We start from the raw sequence: 18994 nt of genomic DNA, 5'->3' as shown, positions 1-18994 counted from the left end.
CTGACAAATTTAAAAAATTTAACACATAGGTAGCTTTATCCAATTGCTCCTGTGGGCTCACACCCAGGGTATTCCCCCTTTAGTGTTTCTCAAGCGTAGCTTTCATGATGCCATGTGCGCGTTCTACAATCGCTTGACCTTGATTGAGGAATACCAGTAAGGTTCATGAAGCTCCAGGTTTGTAAAAGCAATTCCAGCCAATGAGAACTATAAGCAGGACCACTGTCAGTTTTTAGTTGTACAGGGACTCCCATGGTGGCAAAACAACAAAGCAAATGCTTAATAACATCTTTGGCTTTCTCACCTGTATGAGCTGTGGCAACTAAAAATCCCAAAAGCGGGGGGGGGGGGGGGGGGGGGAGGGAAGAAAGGGCAGGGGGAGTGTAGACTGCGTGGTTCGAATTTATGGCCTGGGCTTAAACCACGACATGATGTCATCTGTCTGGACTTGTGCAAAGCTTTTGACACTGTCCCACATGACATCCTTCTCTCTAAATTTGAGATACATCAATTTGATGGATGGACCACTCGGTGGATAAAGGACTGGCTGGATGGCCGCACACAAAGAGTTGTGGTCAATGGCTCAATGTCCAGCTAGAGACCAGTAACGAGTGGCGTCCCTCAGGGATCGGTGTTAGGACCAATCTTGTTCAACATCTTTGTCAGTGACATGGACAGTGGGATTGAGTGCGCCCTCAGCAAGTTTGCAGATGACACCAAACTGTGTGGTTTGGTTGATATGCTGGAGGGAAGGAATGCCATCCAGAGGGACCTTGACACGCTTGTAAGGTGGGCAGATGCCAACCTTATGAAGTTTAACCATGACAAGTGCAAGGTTCTACACCTGGGTTGAAGCAATCCCAGGCACAGCTACAGGTTGGGCAGAGAAGAGATTCAGAGCAGCCCTGCAGAGAAGGACTTGGGGGTGTTGGTCGATGAGAAAATGAACATGAGCCAGCAGTGTGTGCTTGCAGCCCAGAAAGCCAACCGTATCCTGGGCTGCATCAAAAGGAGCGTGACCAGCAGGTCGAAGGAGGTGATCCTGCCCCTCTACTCTGCTCTTGTGAGACCTCACCTGGAGTATTGTGCAAAGTTCTGGTGTAGTATTGGCGTAGTTCTGGTCCCTGTAGGTACTACTACTACCACCACTAATAACAATAATAAGGGAAATAACAAGGGGAGGGGGGTTGGACTAGATGATCTTTTTAGGTCCCTTCCAACCCTTGGGATTCTGTGATTCTGTAATATAAAAGGGGAAAAGGAAAAGAAAACAATGAACACATTGACGCACAATGCAATTGCTCACCAGCTGCCGACCGATACCCAGCCCAGCCCAAGCAGTGACCTGGGCCTTCCAGGTACCTCCCCCCAGTTTATATACTTGGTATAGAATACCCCTTTGGCGACTTTGGGTCAGGTGTCCTGTCTCTGCTTCCTCCCAGCTTCCCATGCCCCTCCTCACTGTCAGAGCATGAGACTAAAAAGTCCTTGATCGGAGTAAGCATTACTTAGCAACAACTAAAAACGTCAGTGTGTTATCAGCGTTGTTCTCAGACTAAACCTGAAAACACACCACTGCACCAGCTACTAAGAAGGAGAAAAATAACTGTTACAGCTGAACCCAGGACAATACCTCACCATATGCAGGACTTTGTGCTTCCCTTTGCTGAGCTTGATGAGGTTCCTGTCAGTGCATTTCCACAAACTTTTGAGGACACCTGTAATTCTGTGCTAACACCATGAATGCATTTACCTTGAGTTACCACACCAAAGAGTATGGTAAAGCCCAGCCTAAATCCACTGCAGAATAGATTGGATGAACTTTTACCAGCAATACCTCAGCAAAGGGCCACAGCAAGAGAACTGAGCTTTTTGTTGGCAACTTAAGAATAAGAGGAAAATACTTTTGCAGTCCTGAAGTAACTTACTTTATTATTGGAATTAATTGATTATTCACCTTTTACTTCTTCTCTCTTGAGTGCATCTGAGGCTTGATCTCAGGACTTTATCCAGAGAAGGATGTAGCATTCCAGTAAACACAACTTGGGTAACAGCTCAAAGTCATAAACTTTTTCTCCCTTCTTTTTGACATGGCTTGCAAGATTATGTACTGGAGTGCCTCTCAACATGTCTTTGTTTTAGAAGTAAACTATTTTGCCAGCTTTTGTCAGGAGACATTAGAAGTATTCTCTATCTTGAACAACATAAGTTGAGTCAAATAATTCTTTTGTTTCATTTGGACATTGCTAACTGCTTTAGTTCTTAGGCCACTGACTACAAAGCACATCACATTAGTCTATTCTTTAACACTGGTTGAAGGTGCCCCTGCTCATTGCAGGGGGGTTGGACTAAATGACTAGGTTCCTTATAGCCCAAACTATTCTATGTTTCTATTTTAAGCCAGTTACATTGCTCAGAAAAAGGCCCTAAGTAATCATGAGCAGCAGAGCACTTGTTGCAATGTTTATAGATGATGTAGACTTTATTGATGGCATTCTTTAAACTGCAGTGCATCATCTACTTTATCTGAAACAGTTTAAACCACTGATTAGCCTAGAAATTTGTTAAAATAGGCACTGGCTTGTGCAAATCATTGCACTGGACCTCTTTCCTCACCATAGTTGCAGCAGTTTGAAAGATAAGAACAATTATCTTCTTAAAAATCTCTCTTTAGAAACTAAAATATGAGTTTTTAACATTAAAAACTTTTTTACCAAGTAAATAAAACAAGAAAAGTTAGGACTAAGGACAGTTTAAAGCCGAAGTGATTTAAGACAAGTCAAAAGGAAAACAGGGACAGTTCTTTAAAGTGTATCTCTGAAGTCAGTGAAGCATAGGACTTGATGACAACTGACAGGGATAAATGCTTTTGCAAAATAAGTACGTCTTCCCCTGATACATTAAATAAAATGAAAAACAATATGGACTTGAGCACTTGAATAACTGAGAAATCCAGAGCACAATTCTCTCAGGATGACAAAAAACCTCAGATGCTACTGCCTCCTATTTTTCCTTTAAATTTTCTATAAGGCACTAAAGATTTCTGCCTTTGGTTCTTCTTGAAATCCAGCTATATTGCATGACAGAGAGGAGCTGCAATATTTAATTTTCAGGAGGTAGCAACTTGACTTTTTAAGTCTTCGCTGATAGGAAGCACATGAAATGTACTATCCCCTGGTAACTTACATTTAGACAGAAACAGGCTTTTCTCAAGTCTTCTTACTCCTTTCCTGAGTAAATTAGCACATCACAGGTTTTTCCACAGCTACTCATTAATCTAAAAACTCAAATCATAGAATTTTCAGATTTTTTCCGCATATCTAAATAACAGCTCACAGATTTTTAGTATTGTTGTTCTGTCCTGAGTTCAGCAGTAGCAGTCATTTTTCTCCTTCTTAGTAGCTGGTGCAGTGCTGTGGCTTTGACTTTCAGCCTGGGAACAATGCTGATAACACTGATGCTTTTAGTTGCTGCTAAGAAATGTTTACTCTGATCAAGGACTTTCTGAGTTGCATGCTCTGCCAGTGATGAGGGGAAGCTGGGAGGAAGCAGAAACAGGACACATGACCCAAACTAGCCAAAGGGGTATTCCATATCACAGCATGCCATGCCCAGTATATAAACAGGGGGGAGTTACCCGGAAGACCAGATTGCTGCCCAGGTCAGCCTTGGTATTGCTCGGCAGGTGGTGAGCAACTGTATTCTCTTCCCTTGTTATTTCCCTTATTATTATTATTATTGGTGGTAGCAGTAGCAGTTTTGAATTATATCTTAGTTACCAAGCTGTTCTTATCTCAACCCATGGAAGTTATATTCTTTCAATTCTCCTCTCCATCCCTCCAGGAGCGGGGGGAGGAAGAAGGGGGGAAGTGATTGAGCAGCTGCATGGTTCCGAGTTGCTGGCTGGGCTTAAACCACACCACTTTCTTTTGAAAGTATTGTATTGTAAAGGTATGCATAAGCCTAGGGACAAGCCCAATCAATTCTTCTTCAATCATTTTGATTGGTTGTGAGCTACAAGAAACATTTATAAAGGAAACTGCAGGACTGCTCATAAGGTGTTTGTTTCTGAAGTGAAAACTACACATGCAAAGAAGTACAATCACAAAAGATCACAGTAGCTAAATACCCACCTGCAATGTGTGATATGTTGCTTCAGGCCCCACTTGATTTCACAATATTTTAAACACAGGTTAGAACTTCTGACTTTCAGTATAAACTTGCTTAAACCAAACCAAACTAAAAAGAACAGAATAAATTCCCCTGAAGTAAGTAACTTTTAATCTCCATTAACCCCATTATGTGCAAAATCATAGAATCATAGAATTATAGAATAGTTAGGGTAGGAAAGGACCTTAAGATCGTCTAGTTCCAACACCCCTGCCATGGACAGGGACACCTCGCACTAAACCATGTCGCCCAAGACTCCATCCAACCAGGCCTTGAACACTGCCAGGGATGGAGAATTCACAACTTCCCTGGGCAACTCTTTCCAGTGCTTCACCACCCTCACAGTATAGAACTTCTTCCTTATATCTAACCTAACTTGTCCTATTGGTACAGTCCCTGATGAAGAGTCCCTCTCCAGCATCCTTGTAGGCCCCCTTCAGATATTGGAAGGCTGCTATGAGGTCTCCATGCAGCCTTCTCTTCTCCAGGCTGAACGGCCTCAAATTTCTCTGCCTGTCTTCATACAGGATGTGCTCCAGCCCCCTGATCATCCTCGTGGCCCTCCTCTGGACTTGCTCCAACAGCTCCATATCCTTCTTATGTTGAGGACACCAGAACTGTATACAGTACTCCAAGTGAGGTCTCACAAGAGCAGAGTAGAGGGGCAGGATCATCTCCTTCGACCTGCTGGTCATGCTTCTTTTGATGTGGCCCAGGATACAGCTGGTTTTCTGGGCTGCAAAGCACACACTGCCAGCTCATGTTAAGTTTCTCATCAACCAACGCTCCCAAGTCCTTCTCTGCAGGGGGGATGCTCTGAATCTCTTCTCTGCCCAACCTGTAGCTGTGCCTGGGATTGCCATGACCCAGGTGCAGGACCTTGCACTTGGCCTTGTTGAACTTCATGAGGTTTGCACTGGCCCATGTCTCAAGCCTGTCAAGGTCCCTCTGGATGGCATCCCTTGTATTGTGTTGACCCCACCACACAGCTTGTTGTCAGCAAACTTGCTGAGGGTGCACTCAAGGGGAGGGGGGTTGGACTAGATGATAGGGGGGTTGGACTAGATGATCTTTTTAGGTCCCTTCCAACCCTTGGGATTCTGTGATTCTGTAATATAAAAGGGGAAAAGGAAAAGAAAACAATGAACACATTGACGCACAATGCAATTGCTCACCAGCTGCCGACCGATACCCAGCCCAGCCCAAGCAGTGACCTGGGCCTTCCAGGTACCTCCCCCCAGTTTATATACTTGGTATAGAATACCCCTTTGGCGACTTTGGGTCAGGTGTCCTGTCTCTGCTTCCTCCCAGCTTCCCATGCCCCTCCTCACTGTCAGAGCATGAGACTAAAAAGTCCTTGATCGGAGTAAGCATTACTTAGCAACAACTAAAAACGTCAGTGTGTTATCAGCGTTGTTCTCAGACTAAACCTGAAAACACACCACTGCACCAGCTACTAAGAAGGAGAAAAATAACTGTTACAGCTGAACCCAGGACAATACCTCACCCTTTGCTGAGCTTGATGAGGTTCCTGTCAGTGCATTTCCATAAACTTTTGAGGACACCTGTAATTCTGTGCTAACACCATGAATGCATTTACCTTGAGTTACCACACCAAAGAGTATGGTAAAGCCCAGCCTAAATCCACTGCAGAGTAGATTGGATGAACTTTTACCAGCAAACTAGCCAAAGAGGTATTCCATTCCTCAGCACGTCATGCCCAGGATGTAACGGAGAGTTACCCATAAGGGCTAGGGGACTGCAGGGTTGGAGGAGATATCAGTCGGTTCTCGGTCAGGTGGGGTTGGGCGAGTTATTGGTCGGCTTGTGTTGAGGTGTTTTATTCTTTCCCCTTGTTATTTCCTTTATCATTATTATCATTGGTGGTACCAGTAGTGATTTGTGTTATACCTTAGTTACTAAACTGTTCTTATCTCAACCCGTGGGAGTTGCATTCTTTTCGATTCTCCTCTCCGTCCCTCCGGGTGTACGGGGAGGACAAGAAGGGGCGGAGTGAGTGAATGAGCTGTGTGATTTATGGCTGACTTTTTTTAAACCATGACTAAGACACAGGGGACGCCCTGCGCGGTGGGTAAAAGGTAGTCTGGGTTTGATGCTCTGGACTCTGGTATCTGGGTGGAGGGCAAGATTATGGGTGCCACTGTCTCCAAAAGGGGAGTCCTCAAAAGGTCCCTGATGGGTTGCATTTTACAACACTCTGGAAACAAAGCAGTGGAATCTGGGTGGAGGTCAGGACCACTGCCTCCATAGGGGGTTTTGAAGAAATCCCCGCTGGGTTACATTTTGCAACACTCTGGAAACAAATCTGTGAGCCCCCTCACTCAGGAGACTTTGAAACAAAGTGGTGGACCCTTGGATGGTTCAGTTACTCAGGAGACTGGTAAAATACTGTACTCAATGGTGGATGTTATTCTTGAGACGAAAAGGAAAGTGGAATGAAGTAGCTTCTGCAGAAATATTTTTCACTTTGAGAAATCATCTGGAATGGCAAAAGGATTGTAGTTTTAAATTTGCACCCCAGGACCTGTTAGTATTGTCCTTGGAGAAAGATAGTAAAATTCGCTTAAACGCTGTTACTCTTTGTGCTGAATAGGACAGTTATGCACTAAACAGTTGAGGAATGTGGAGGAGGATTTGGATTTGATGGTAGCCCCCTGGAGAAGGGGTATTATTGTGAATAATGGGGCCAAAGGTACTGACAATGAGAATCAAGCACAAGCACAGGCACCAGAAAGGGAGATGTTAGAGGGGTGTGGAGGATTGGTTTGTCAAAAAAGGTCAAAAGGTCACGTTCCCATCAACGAGCTGAAACAAGACATCTGTGTAGAACATGGTGCAAACCTCTCACGCCAGATAATGAGGAAATGAAGGACACCGGCAAACAGCAACATACTATGACCAATCACAGCCAAGGCCACTAAGCGATAAGTGCATGAGAAGGAGGATGGTGGGGGGGTGCACGGTGTAGCTGCAAAAATATAGAGCTTACACAATGCCTTATTGTGCCAGAACCAATCAAGTGCCTAGTATTTGCATATTCACTGTTATATTAACCGAAGGTAGAAGCCCAATAAACGAAGCTTGCTGTTAACTCATATTGAGTCGTCCAAGTCTTCCTTTCACGACAAATGGTGACCCCGACGTGATTCGGACACGGAGCGGAGGGTACCGACACCACGGCCGTGAAAAACTGGCACTTGGCTCCGATTTTGCCCCGGAGGGTTAAAGCGGCGCATCGCGCAAAAGGACGACCATATAGATGGGATCTGGGCGCCGCCGGACTTGCAGTGGCTGCATCGGCAGCGTTGCACCAAGGAGGAGGAGCAGCCGAAGCCTCGTAGGGCAACGGAGCGCTAGTACCTTAAAAGGGGGTATGGAGAGGCAAGCTGCCCTGAATTTATTTAATTGCTTTTTAGAAAAGCGTGGTATTAAGGAGAAGGAGTTAAAGAAGGAATTAGCGGGAGTGGTAGCTTATGGAGTAGCGAAAGGTTGTTTCCTCGACCCGAATACGATCTTTGATCATGACGAGTGGCAGAAACTAGGAGATAAGCTGTGGGCAGCCACCCTTGACGGTGATAAAACGGCAAAGCATTTGGGAAAAACCTGGCGGGTAGTTGCTAACGCATTAGATCAGCACCGTGCCGAGCAGAAGGCGGCAAAAGCCGTCACTGAGCGGCTCGGAGCGGTCTCCTCTAACACCTCGGGGGGGGGGGGGGGGGGGCGGGAGACCCGTGGCCCTTGCCGCCCCTCACCATTACGGTTTATATACCACCCACCGGCTCCCCCCCACTCCTCGGTCCTTGCTTCCCCGGGTCCGGCTGAAAAGCTGCCCCCCGGGGACGCAGAATCTGGGGACGTGAGTAAGCTGGTGGAGGAGGGAAACCTGCAAATTGGCAACAAGGGCATGGGTATTGATCGTGAACGTATATGGAAAAAGATAGCCGCACAGGCTGCCCAGGAGGGGGATCTTGAGGCTGCCGCTGATATGTTACAGGCATTCCCAGTGACCTGTCAGCAGGGGCCTCAGGGTGGTCTTACAGCTAGTATCACACCGTTAGATTGGAAATTGCTGTTGCAGCTGCGAGCAACAGTGAGCGAATGTGGTATTCAGGGGGAGCCCACTAAACAAATGTTGGATTATATCTGGGGGGGGGGGCTGTTACTCCCCAATGATGTCAAGAGTATCACCCGCCTCATATTAACCCCACATCAGCAGTTGTTATTTAATGCATACTGGCAAGCATTTTGCCAAGAATCAGTGGCCGAACAACACCACCCCGGGAATCCTTTATACGGGCTGACTATCCCCGAGCTGATGGGGTTGGGTCCTTTTCTACGTACAGAGGCGCAGGCCCTCTTAGGGCCTGATAAAATCAGGGAGACAATGGCCACGGCCCGGCACGCCATTGATTGAATTAAGGCCCCTGGTGGATTGCCCTCCTATATGTCCCTGAGGCAGGGCCGGGACGAGTCACTAGGTTCCTTTGTAGACAGAGTAGCCGCAGCCATAAAATCAGCTGGGGTGCCGGAATATATGCAAGTATCTACCTTAAAGCAGTGTGTCTTGCAAAACGGAAACAGATTTGTTCGAAATCTTATAGTGACACTGCCAGGGAATTGGAGTGTTGAGGAGTTATTAGAACGTGCCGCGCAAGTCCCTACCAGTAATCAGGCTATGTTAGTGAATGCCATTAAAGAATTAGGAGAGGGATCGAAAGCACAAGCAGAAACATCCCAAAACCAAGTGTTCGCAGCCCTCGCTCCTCTCCGCTCGCCCAGCCAACCAGTACCAGCAAAAAGCTCTGAGAGTCCGCTGTTTCTGATGCGGCCAGCAGGGCCACTTCCGGCGAAACTGCCCTGCCAGGGCAGCCTGGTGTCCTCAATGCCAATCTGCTGCGCACTGCCCTGCCGCTTGCCGAAGACTACAGGGAAACGGAGGACAGAACGCGAGGGGGACCCGCGTGATGACACAAGTAGCCCCCCACATTACTTCCCCCCACCCCTGGCCACCCCTGAGCCTCTGCCAGTTCCCGCCGCGTCTGCAAAGACTGAGGACAGAGATGAAGACAGTCTTTTTGACCCGGACCCTATTGACCCCAAGAAAGAACCTGTGCGTGCTCATCAGGCTGCTGTTGCTGCTCCTGAAGTTCTGATGCCTGTTAATTCTGATGCTGACCTGGATGATCCTTTTGACATGGAGCCGGAAAAGAAGCCTAATTTATATCCCCCAGATCCTCATGATAAATGGACAGCTGTAAAGGAGAAGCGAGATGGGTGTGGGATGCAGATGTATTGTGTGCTTTCCCTGTGATGTATGTGCTGGATCAAGACCCGCGGTGGGAAGGTCTCTCGTATGCCCTTATCAGGGGTATTGGGAGGACTGTGGCGGACTGTGGCGGACCGTGGACTTGAGGTCCCATATACAACTCATTTGATACAGTCTCTCTGTGATATTCATGTACTAGAAGTTAGCAAATATGTCTATGATTCTATTGATGCTTGGAAACCTTTATAGATATTGCTGGCCACTTCTTCTGACGTAGACTGGCCACCTGTGTCAGAATGAGTGTGCATTTTGATCAATATAAAAGCCCAAGCCTCATGCCATGTGAGGGAGGCAGAGCCTCTGCGGGGACGCTCGCTAGGGCTGAGCCTGCCACCTCAGATTGCGATGATGCTTGTTGGAGCTGGTTTCCTGATAGTCTTCACAGAGTCCTTATGCCACGTTCTGTATGTGGGACTTTATAGTGCGAGTAATGATTGTCTGGATTTTTTGTTTCAAATATTGTAGTTGTGTGAAATGTGCTTGTGGGATCCCATATGCATACGTATGTGTGTGTGTGTGTGTGATGAGAGCAGATGGTGTTCTATTTTCTTTTGTTATCGTGTTCATGTAAAAGTTTTTAACAGGTAGTGGTTTAACATTTCAGGCAAGAAAGGGTTAATGCAAAAGTGTGGTTGCTGACAGGTATTTATGGCTGCTGCTGAAGCAGGCAGGCAGCTGTAGCTGCTGCCAAGCAGGCTGCTGTTTGTAGCCGTGCAAAGCAGAGTGAACAACTTAAAAAAAAAAAAAAAAAAGGGGGGGGGGGAGAGAAGGAAAAAAAGGTAAAGTTGCAGAGCACAGGTAGACAAATGCGAATCCAGGTGATAGATTGGAAATCTATTCAGAGAGAGGCTCTGTCAAACAATGATTTTGATTGTTTGCGGACGTTGCAGGAAAAGATTCTCGCCTTTCCTGTTAAGTACCAGATTAACGCTCAAGGTCAGGCAGTAAATGCTGAAATGTCTCCCTTAAATTGGAAATAGCTATCTCAGTTAAGGCAAACTGTTATTTCTACAGGCATTCAGTTTGAACCCACTAGGCAGATGTTGTCATATATTTGGGGAACAGATTTGCTGTTATATTAAAAGTATTGTGAAATTAATCCTCACCCCTTCGCAGTTGTTGTTATGGAACATGTATTGGCAGAAAACCTGTCAAGAGGAAGTTGCTGTTCAGCGAGGCCAGGGAGATCCCCTGATTGGGGTGCAATTACAACACCTGATGGGAACTGGACAGTTCTCCACTAAGGAGGCTCAAGTCCAGCTAGGTCCAGAATTGTTAAAAGAATCTATGAGACTAGCCTTGCTACTGGGGAGATCATCATCTGCGTTGAAAGGACTATTCATTGTTCCAGGTGTCATCGATGCTGATTATATGGGTGAAATTACGTTAAATTATTTATGCATCTTTGGTGATGAACAAACTCCAGCGGTTATTAAGCACTTTGTACAAACACAAGCACAGAAGATAAAGCCTTCTTTTAAGGCGTACTATCGAGATCCTAATACAGATTTGTGGCAGGGACCGGCAGAAGCAATATATCTGGGCCGTGGTTACGCCTGTGTTTCTGCTCCCACAGGACCCTTGTGGGTACCATCCAAGTGACTAAGACCGGCTGTTGCAGAAGCTCCAGTGACGGCGTCTCTGAGCTAGTGTATGGACCCTGACTCGCAGGCCCGGGAGGAGCGTCGCTTGCGCCAAGTGCTACAGCCGCTAATAGAAGAACTTAACTCCTTAATCAACACAGAGCTTTCGTTGAGCACGGTCGCCCTCCTAGATCCGGTCCATGGCCACAGGCATATAGTGGTACAACTGAGATTGGTGATACAACAAGTGCTTCGATAACTCTGTAGTTTTTGTCATCAGTGTGACCCTACAGTAGAATTATATTGTGGTGGTTGTCAGTCTATAAGGCATCTTCGCCAGAGTTAGCTGAAACAAAGACTTTTTGTATAGTCTGTCAAATTATCTTTTATATAACCCGCTTAGAGCGCTTCAGAAATATTTAGCTGATTTTAGAACTACAGATTTTGAATTACTTGAGTTATTTGAAAATCGAGGTTCGCTTCATAGAGCTGCATATATGTTTGCTTTACAAGCTGCTTCGCCGTTATAGGTCTCATAATTATAGGGGGTTTGTTACTTTATTATGCTTTGCAATGTTGTTCTGCTTGTTTATGACGACTCCTGACTCAGTCCTTATTCCTTTATAAAGAAAAAGGGGGAATTCTGGAGGATTGGCTTGTCAAAAAAGGTCAAAAGGTCACGTTCCCATCAACGAGCTGAAACAAGACATCTGTGTAGAACATGGTGCAAACCTCTCACGCCAGATAATGAGGAAATGAAGGACACCGGCAAACAGCAACATACTATGACCAATCACAGCCAAGGCCACTAAGTGATAAGTGCATGAGAAGGAGGATGGTGGGGGGGTGCACGGTGTAGCTGCAAAAATATAGAGCTTACACAATGCCTTATTTGTGCCAGAACCAATCAAGTGCCTAGTATTTGCATATTCACTGTTATATTAACCGAAGGTAGAAGCCCAATAAACGAAGCTTGCTGTTAACTCATATTGAGTCGTCCAAGTCTTCCTTTCACAAAAAAGGGGGCTGAGGGATTTTACCCTACAGCAGGGCAAACTAGGGGAAAACAAGGGGAAATTGTGATTGCACCTTTAAGACAAGCTGTGGGCAGTGATGGCCCGGTCATGATAAAGATTCCCTTTACCATTATAGGTTTGAATATTTGGAAACAAGTGGCTGGTAATTATGCATCATGCTTTCGAGAGTGTTGACAGGAATGTGATTATTCATATGGCTCAGACCACAATAGAGCAACAAATAACGGCAGGCACATTGGCAGGTACAGTGAATCATCACGTACCTACCGCTGATCCTAACTGGGACCCTAATCGGGACCAGGACAGGCAGGCTTTGAAACAATATCAGAGGTGGATTTTATTTGGTATTAGGAATGTGGTCCCCAAGGCAGTGAGCTGGTCTAAGCTATATGAAATAAAGCAAGATATAAATGAATCACCTTGTGGATTTGTGGAAAGATTAAAAGAGGTGATGCATAAATACAGTACTATTAATCCTTAATCAGAGGAAGGAAGGAAAGAACCAATATGATTTGGGAGACCTATAGCAATCGACCACCACTGCCCTGGTGCATGTTCCCTGAAATGGTTCAAATGGTGGTGGAAAGGGGTTTGAGTACCCGATTATTAATATATAATATTAATATAATTACTAATATGATTATTAATATAATATAATATTGTGCATTGTGGCTTATAGTGTGTCTGGTTTCACCTAGGAATTGGTTTTTGTATATGTGGGGGAATAAGATAAACTCCAGAGTAAAACTGGAATGTTTAGGAAAAAATTGTTGGCTGCAACCCTCACCCAGGCAAGCAAGAAAGGGGGGAGAGGCCCAGGAGGAGAGGAAAGAATGACTACATGGAAAGGCTTGTAAACAGACTCCACAGGTTGCACTGGAAGAGGGAATGCCCTCAGAATCAAAATAAACACTGGAGATTTAGTGGAATGTCAGGACAGGCAGAGAAAATTATTACTTTAGATGAAGATTGAGGAGGACTGGGGGAAGATTCGAAACCTTCCCCAGCAGAACCACTGGCTACAGTTAGGTTGGGGAATGATAAGATAAAATTTCTTGTAGAAACAGAAGCTACTTATTCTGTTATAAATACTTGTAAAGGGCAGTTAAGCAAGCAAACAGCTTCAGTCACTGGTGCCACAGGGTGGACAGGAACCCGGCCTTCCTTTAAATTTTGAAATAGGCAAATGGATGTTGACCTATCAATTTCTTTGCATGCCCGAGTGCCCCGTGCTATTATTGGATAGAGATATACTGAGTAAACTACATTAGGTTTAAAGAAAGAAAATTCAGATGTTCCTGATGAAAAGGCTGTGGAGGCCCAAGTTTTTATGTTACAAAAACCAGACACTGAGACGGATATACCAGAGGAAGTGGACTATACACCCCACAAGTATGGGCTGCCTGAGCACTGGGACGATCACGAAATGCAGAACCAGGAACTATTCATCTGAAACCAAACGTCAGACTGGTAAGACAGAAGCAGTATCCTATATAACTGGAAGCAAGACAAAGATTAGGTCCTCTAATGGAGAATTCTGTCAAATACTTTGGGACAAAAATGGACTGTATTTTCATTTCACATGGTAACAATCATTCTGGAACAGAAAAGCAGTCATTGTCTTTCCCCAAGCAGGGTTTTAAAATATAAGGCTATGCTTTTAGAACAAGAGGACATAGAATTGAAAGTGACTAACCTTTTGAACCTAGCAGTGGTTTTGACAGTCAATCCAGAAGCAGGAGAGCTGACTCACAACTGCTTACAGACTCTTGAGCATGTGTATTGCAGTCATACTGACCTGCAATATACTTCCCTGAAGGATGTGGACTATGAACTGTTTGTGGATGGCAGCAGCTTTAAGAAAATAGAAACTGGAAAGCAGTATATGCTGTGGTAACCAAACATCAGATAATAGAGTCTAAAGCCCTGCATTTCCACCCCTACCCTCCCCTTCCCCCAGTACATCAGCACAGAAAGATGAGCTGACGGTGCTACTGAGAGTTCTGGAAGTGTCAAAAAGCCAAAATTTGCTTTTAAAGCACATCAATTTGATAACACTCCAGTGAATACTGGAAATCAAGATGCTGACAAAGCAGCCAAAGAAGCTGTGGGTGGGGACTTTTTATTAATATTGCCTCATAAGCATCAGTGCAAGACACCAGACAGGCAAGTAATAATTGCCCAGCCTCTTATGAGAAGAAAAGCACCAGGCAACTCTGGGGGGAACAGAATCATAGAATCGTTAGGGTTGGAAAGGACCTCAAGATCATCTAGTTCCAACCCCCCTGCCATAGGCAGGGACACCTCACACTAAACCATCCCACCCAAGGCTTCATCCAACCTGGCCTTGAGCACTGCCAGGGATGGAGCACTCACAACCTCCCTGGGCAACCGATTCCAGTGCCTCACCACCCTAACAGGAAAGAATTTCTTCCTTATATCCAATCTAAACTTCCCCTGTTTAAGTTTTAACCCGTTACCCCTTGTCCTGTCACTACAGTCCCTGAGGAAGAGTCCCTCCCCAGCATCCCTATAAGCCCCCTTCAGGTACTGGAAGGCTGCTATGAGGTCTCCACGCAGCCTTCTCTTCTCCAGGATGAACAGCCCCAACTTTCTCAGCCTGTCTTCATACGGGAGGTGTTCCAGTCCCCTGATCATCCTCGTGGCCCTCCTCTGGAATTATTCCAGCAGTTCCATGTCCATTTTATGTTGAGGACACCAGAACTGCACACAATGCCCCAGGTGAGGTCTCACAAGAGCAGAATAGAGGGGCAGGATCACCTCCTTCGACCTGCTGGTCACTCTCCTTTTGATGCAGCCCAGGATACGGTTGGCTTTCTGGGCTGCAAGCACACACTGCCGGCTCATGTTCATTTTCTCATCGACCAGCACCCCCAAGTCCTTCTCTGCAGGGCTGCTCTGAATCTCTTCTTTGCCCAACCTGTAGCTGTGCCTGGGATTGCTCCGACCCAGGTGTAGGACCTTGCACTTGTCATGGTTGAACTCCATAAGGTTGGCATCTGCCCACCTTACAAGCGTGTCAAGGTCCCTCTGGATGGCATTCCTTCCCTCCAGCGTATCAACCAAACCACACAGTTTGGTGTCATCTGCAAACTTGCTGAGGGCACACTCAATCCCACTGTCTATGTCAGTGATGAAGATGTTAAACAAGACCGGTCCCAACACCGATCCCTGAGGGACACCACTCGTTACTGGTCTCCAGTACTGGCCCACTCTTGGTAACAAAGATCCTAAGGACCAGGTTCAACAGCATTAAAAGTTCCTAAATTCTCATCAAAATAATTAGTTGAATCTGAATAGAACAGAGAATGTGATGTATTTCTTGGTAAATTACTTGTGTGAATAACTGTCATTAGTAGTAGGCAAATGCACTTTAGTTCCAGTTTTAATTTAGCTAGTATCAGTATCCAGCTACTCTACACAGTCATGTGTTTGCATGCTAGTTAGAGATGCTTTTACTGTCCGATACCTTCTGTTACTGTAGGGATTTGGAAACTGTCATTAAAATTACATGTTAACATTCTCTTTGGAAGGTTAACTCTTTGAGCTTCATAAGTTTATCAACACTCTTCCCAGGTTAACTGTAAGTTGCCACAATATTTAAATGTCATTCCTTCTCAAGGCTGTTTCGTATTTAATATCATGTTATTTGTCATATATACCATTTTGCCAATTTTGTACTCCAGCCTACCTTTAAATATGCTATAATCTTTCAAAAGTACTTGTCCATGTCAAGATTGGACAGTGTTATTCGAAGAACCCAAGGAACTTGCACTGCTACTATATGTAATGTACTCTGTTCTGTGCAGAAAGGGGATTTTGGTTTCCAGGCCATTAATCTGGCACCTTTTATGAACCTTAAATTCAAAGCCAAAAATATTTAGCCTAGGAAATAAAGAATTCTGTATCCATTTCAAATCTCAAGGAAAATACAGGCAATCAGAAGTTAATTGCCCAGTTTAGAATTTGGCTGGAATTCCTTAACATGCTTATTCATAAAATTCAATGTGTCTAGATTTGATAACTTGACCCTGTATGACCACACTGCAGTGTTTGCATTTTGACATGATAATATACTTGAATGTGTATTAGCATCATGCTGCCCATATAATGCACAACCAAGCAACTTTGTATATCTTAAGTTGTAAGAAATCTTAATTTCTGCAATATTTGCTTGATTGAGTTTCTGTATGCTCATATATGATTACATCTACATACATGTATATACTTGAATCGATGAATATGGGTGGGATTTGTGTGTGAAGCCAAGTGCTTCAGCAGCCAAAAGTTAGGAACAGAAAAGAGGTGAACTTCTCAGGCGTGTCTATGTGGATTGCCCTGTGGGTTGGGGATGGCAAGACAATTTATGCTTATTAAGCACAGTTTCTTTGCCCTGTATATGTACCACAAAAGCCATATCTCATTCCCTCAGACCAAAGAGCAAGGGCAGAGTTAGTGCCCAATAGCAGACTTCCTAATGGTTGTGATAGTAGGGCAGAGCAGTAAAACATATTGCAGTTGCTGAGGTGAGTAGCTTGAGAGAGGACGCCTGCAACACCGGAGCGGAGAGGGGAGAGATCAGCGTCCAGGAGCCTCACCTCAGAGCGACAAGAGCCACTGAGGAGGGAGCCTCAAGTCCTCAACAGGACTTGCCCAGGACTCGGAAGCTCAGCTCCCGCGAGGGGCTGACTCACAGGGGGCGGAGCCAGGAGGAGTGGCACCAGCTGGGAGTGGCTAAAAAACCTTCCCAGGGAGCGCGGCGAACAGAGCCGGCAAACAGAGAGCGTCGAGGCAGTTTGCGCGGGCAGGGGAGCGGGCAGGGGAGCGGGCAGGGGAGCGTTCCAACCGCCTCATCGAGAGGACTCGCCTGGAGTACAGGAGGGGGAAGGAGTGCTGAGGGACGTAGACGGATTGATTGACCAGATAGATCATGGTTACAACACGATCGAAAGCTGTAGTGAGTACTAATGTGGGTATCCAGACTGAGCCTTCCTGCAGACATGCAGCTGTGCAGGTCTCTGGCTGCAGCGAATGCCTGAGCCTGGCACTTGTATTGGAGGGAGCCAGTGACACTGCTTGTGTTCGCTGTGAGCAAATAAATGACCTGCTCAGGCAGGTGGCTGAACTGAGGGAGGAGGTAGAAAGGTTGAGAGCCATTAGAGAGTGTGAAAGTGAAATAGATTGGTGGAACCACACCCTAAGGCAAGGGCAGAGGGAAGTGGTTCAACAAGCTATGGATCCCCTTCCCTCCTACCATCAGACAGAAGGAGAGAGCTTAATGGACAAGGATGGATGGAGGGAGGTTCCTCCTCGGAGAGGTAAGCGAAAACCCTCACAATCCCTTCCTCCCTCCCAGTTGCCCTTGAATAACAGGTACGAGGTCTTGGAAATTCAGGGCCAGGTGAATGGAGATGGTGAGGCAAATCTATCTAGTGAGTCACCCAGGGCTAGTCACTCACCCACATACCTCAGAACTTCCCCAACCAAGAAGAAAAGAAGAGTAATTGTGGTGGGTGACTCCCTTCTGAGGGGAACAGAAGGGCCCATTTGTCGACCGGATCCACCCCACAGGGAGATCTGCTGCCTGCCTGGGGCTCGGATTAGAGATGTTAAAAAGAAGCTCTCTGAACTGGTGCAGCCGTCTGACTACTACCCACTGCTGGTTTTTCAGGTTGGCAGTGACGAAATTATTACGAGGAACGTAAGGGCAATGAAGAGAGACTACAGGGTCCTGGGACGGCTGGTTAAAGGGTCTGGAGCGCAAGTGGTGTTTGCCTCCATACCTGTTGCAAGCGAGGGTGAAGGGATATATAAGAAGACTCTGCAGGTTAATGTATGGCTACGTGACTGGTGCCAAAGGCAGGGGTTTGGGTTTTTCAGTCACGGGCTGCTGTATGGGACACCTGGTTTGCTGGTGACAGGCGGGATACACCAGTCCCAGAGAAGAAAAAGGGTTTTGGGGCAGGAGTTAGCAGGGCTTATTGACAGGGCTTTAAACTAGTTATGAAGAGGGGAGGGTATTTAACAGGGCCTGTTGGGGACAAGCCCAAGAGGAACATGCTAGGGATTGAAGGATGGCGGGCTAAGGAGGACTATCAATCTCTTGTTTCACTTGTGGGAAAGGATAGCTTTTTAGACCCTGTCCCGCAGGGGAAAAAGGGTACTAGGACTGGCTCCCTGAAATGCCTGTACACCAATGCACGCAGCATGGGGAATAAACAGGAGGAGTTAGAAGTCTGTGTGCGGGCTAAAGGTTATGATCTAGTGGCAATTACAGAGACATGGTGGGACAGTTCACATGACTGGAATGTGGTCATGGATGGCTATGTCCTTTTTAGGAAAGATAGGTCAGCAAAGCGAGGTGGTGGAGTTGCTCTTTACGTGAGAGAGCAACTAGAATGTATTGAGTTCTGTCCGGGGTCGGATGAGGAGCAAGTGGAATGTCTGTGGGTACGAATCAAGGGGCTGACTGGCACGGGTGATACAGTTGTGGGGGTCTATTACAGACCTCCTGATCAGGACGAAGGAGTTGATGAGGCTTTCTACAGGCAACTGGAAGTAGCCTCGCGACTACATGCCTTAGTCGTCGTGGGGGACTTTAATTACCCCGATATTTGCTGGAAGACTCACACAGCCAGTCACTCACAGTCTAGGAGGTTCCTCGAGTGCATTGATGATAATTTCTTAATGCAAATGGTGGACGTATCAACTAGGGGAGCAGCGCTGCTAGATTTAGTACTCGCCAACAAGGAGGGTTTGGTCGAAGTGGTGACGGTCAATGGCAGCCTTGGCTGCAGTGACCATGAGATGGTGGAGTTTAGGATCCTGTGTGGGAG

General features: G+C 46.0%; 1 protein-coding gene across 2 annotated transcripts in view; it reads left to right on the top strand.

Moving 5' to 3' along the window:
- Nucleotides 1-12067, top strand: part of LOC136004492 (skin secretory protein xP2-like) — a 50967-nt gene extending 38900 nt beyond the window's left edge. The window contains exon 3 of one of the 2 annotated variants that reach the window (XR_010608490.1): nt 11730-12067. The gene's annotated coding sequence lies outside the window, so the exon portion shown is untranslated. Of the gene's footprint in view, nt 1-11093 lie in introns of both variants that reach the window. The other variant, XR_010608489.1, reaches the window with a different exon arrangement.
- Nucleotides 12068-18994: the final 6927 nt, after the last annotated feature.

The sequence above is a fragment of the Lathamus discolor genome, chromosome W (assembly GCF_037157495.1).
Source record: "Lathamus discolor isolate bLatDis1 chromosome W, bLatDis1.hap1, whole genome shotgun sequence".
In the NCBI taxonomy this organism is placed as follows: Eukaryota; Metazoa; Chordata; class Aves; order Psittaciformes; family Psittacidae; genus Lathamus; species Lathamus discolor.
The sequence above is the reverse complement of the archived record's forward strand: the minus strand, read 5'-3'. Positions and strand labels throughout refer to the sequence as shown.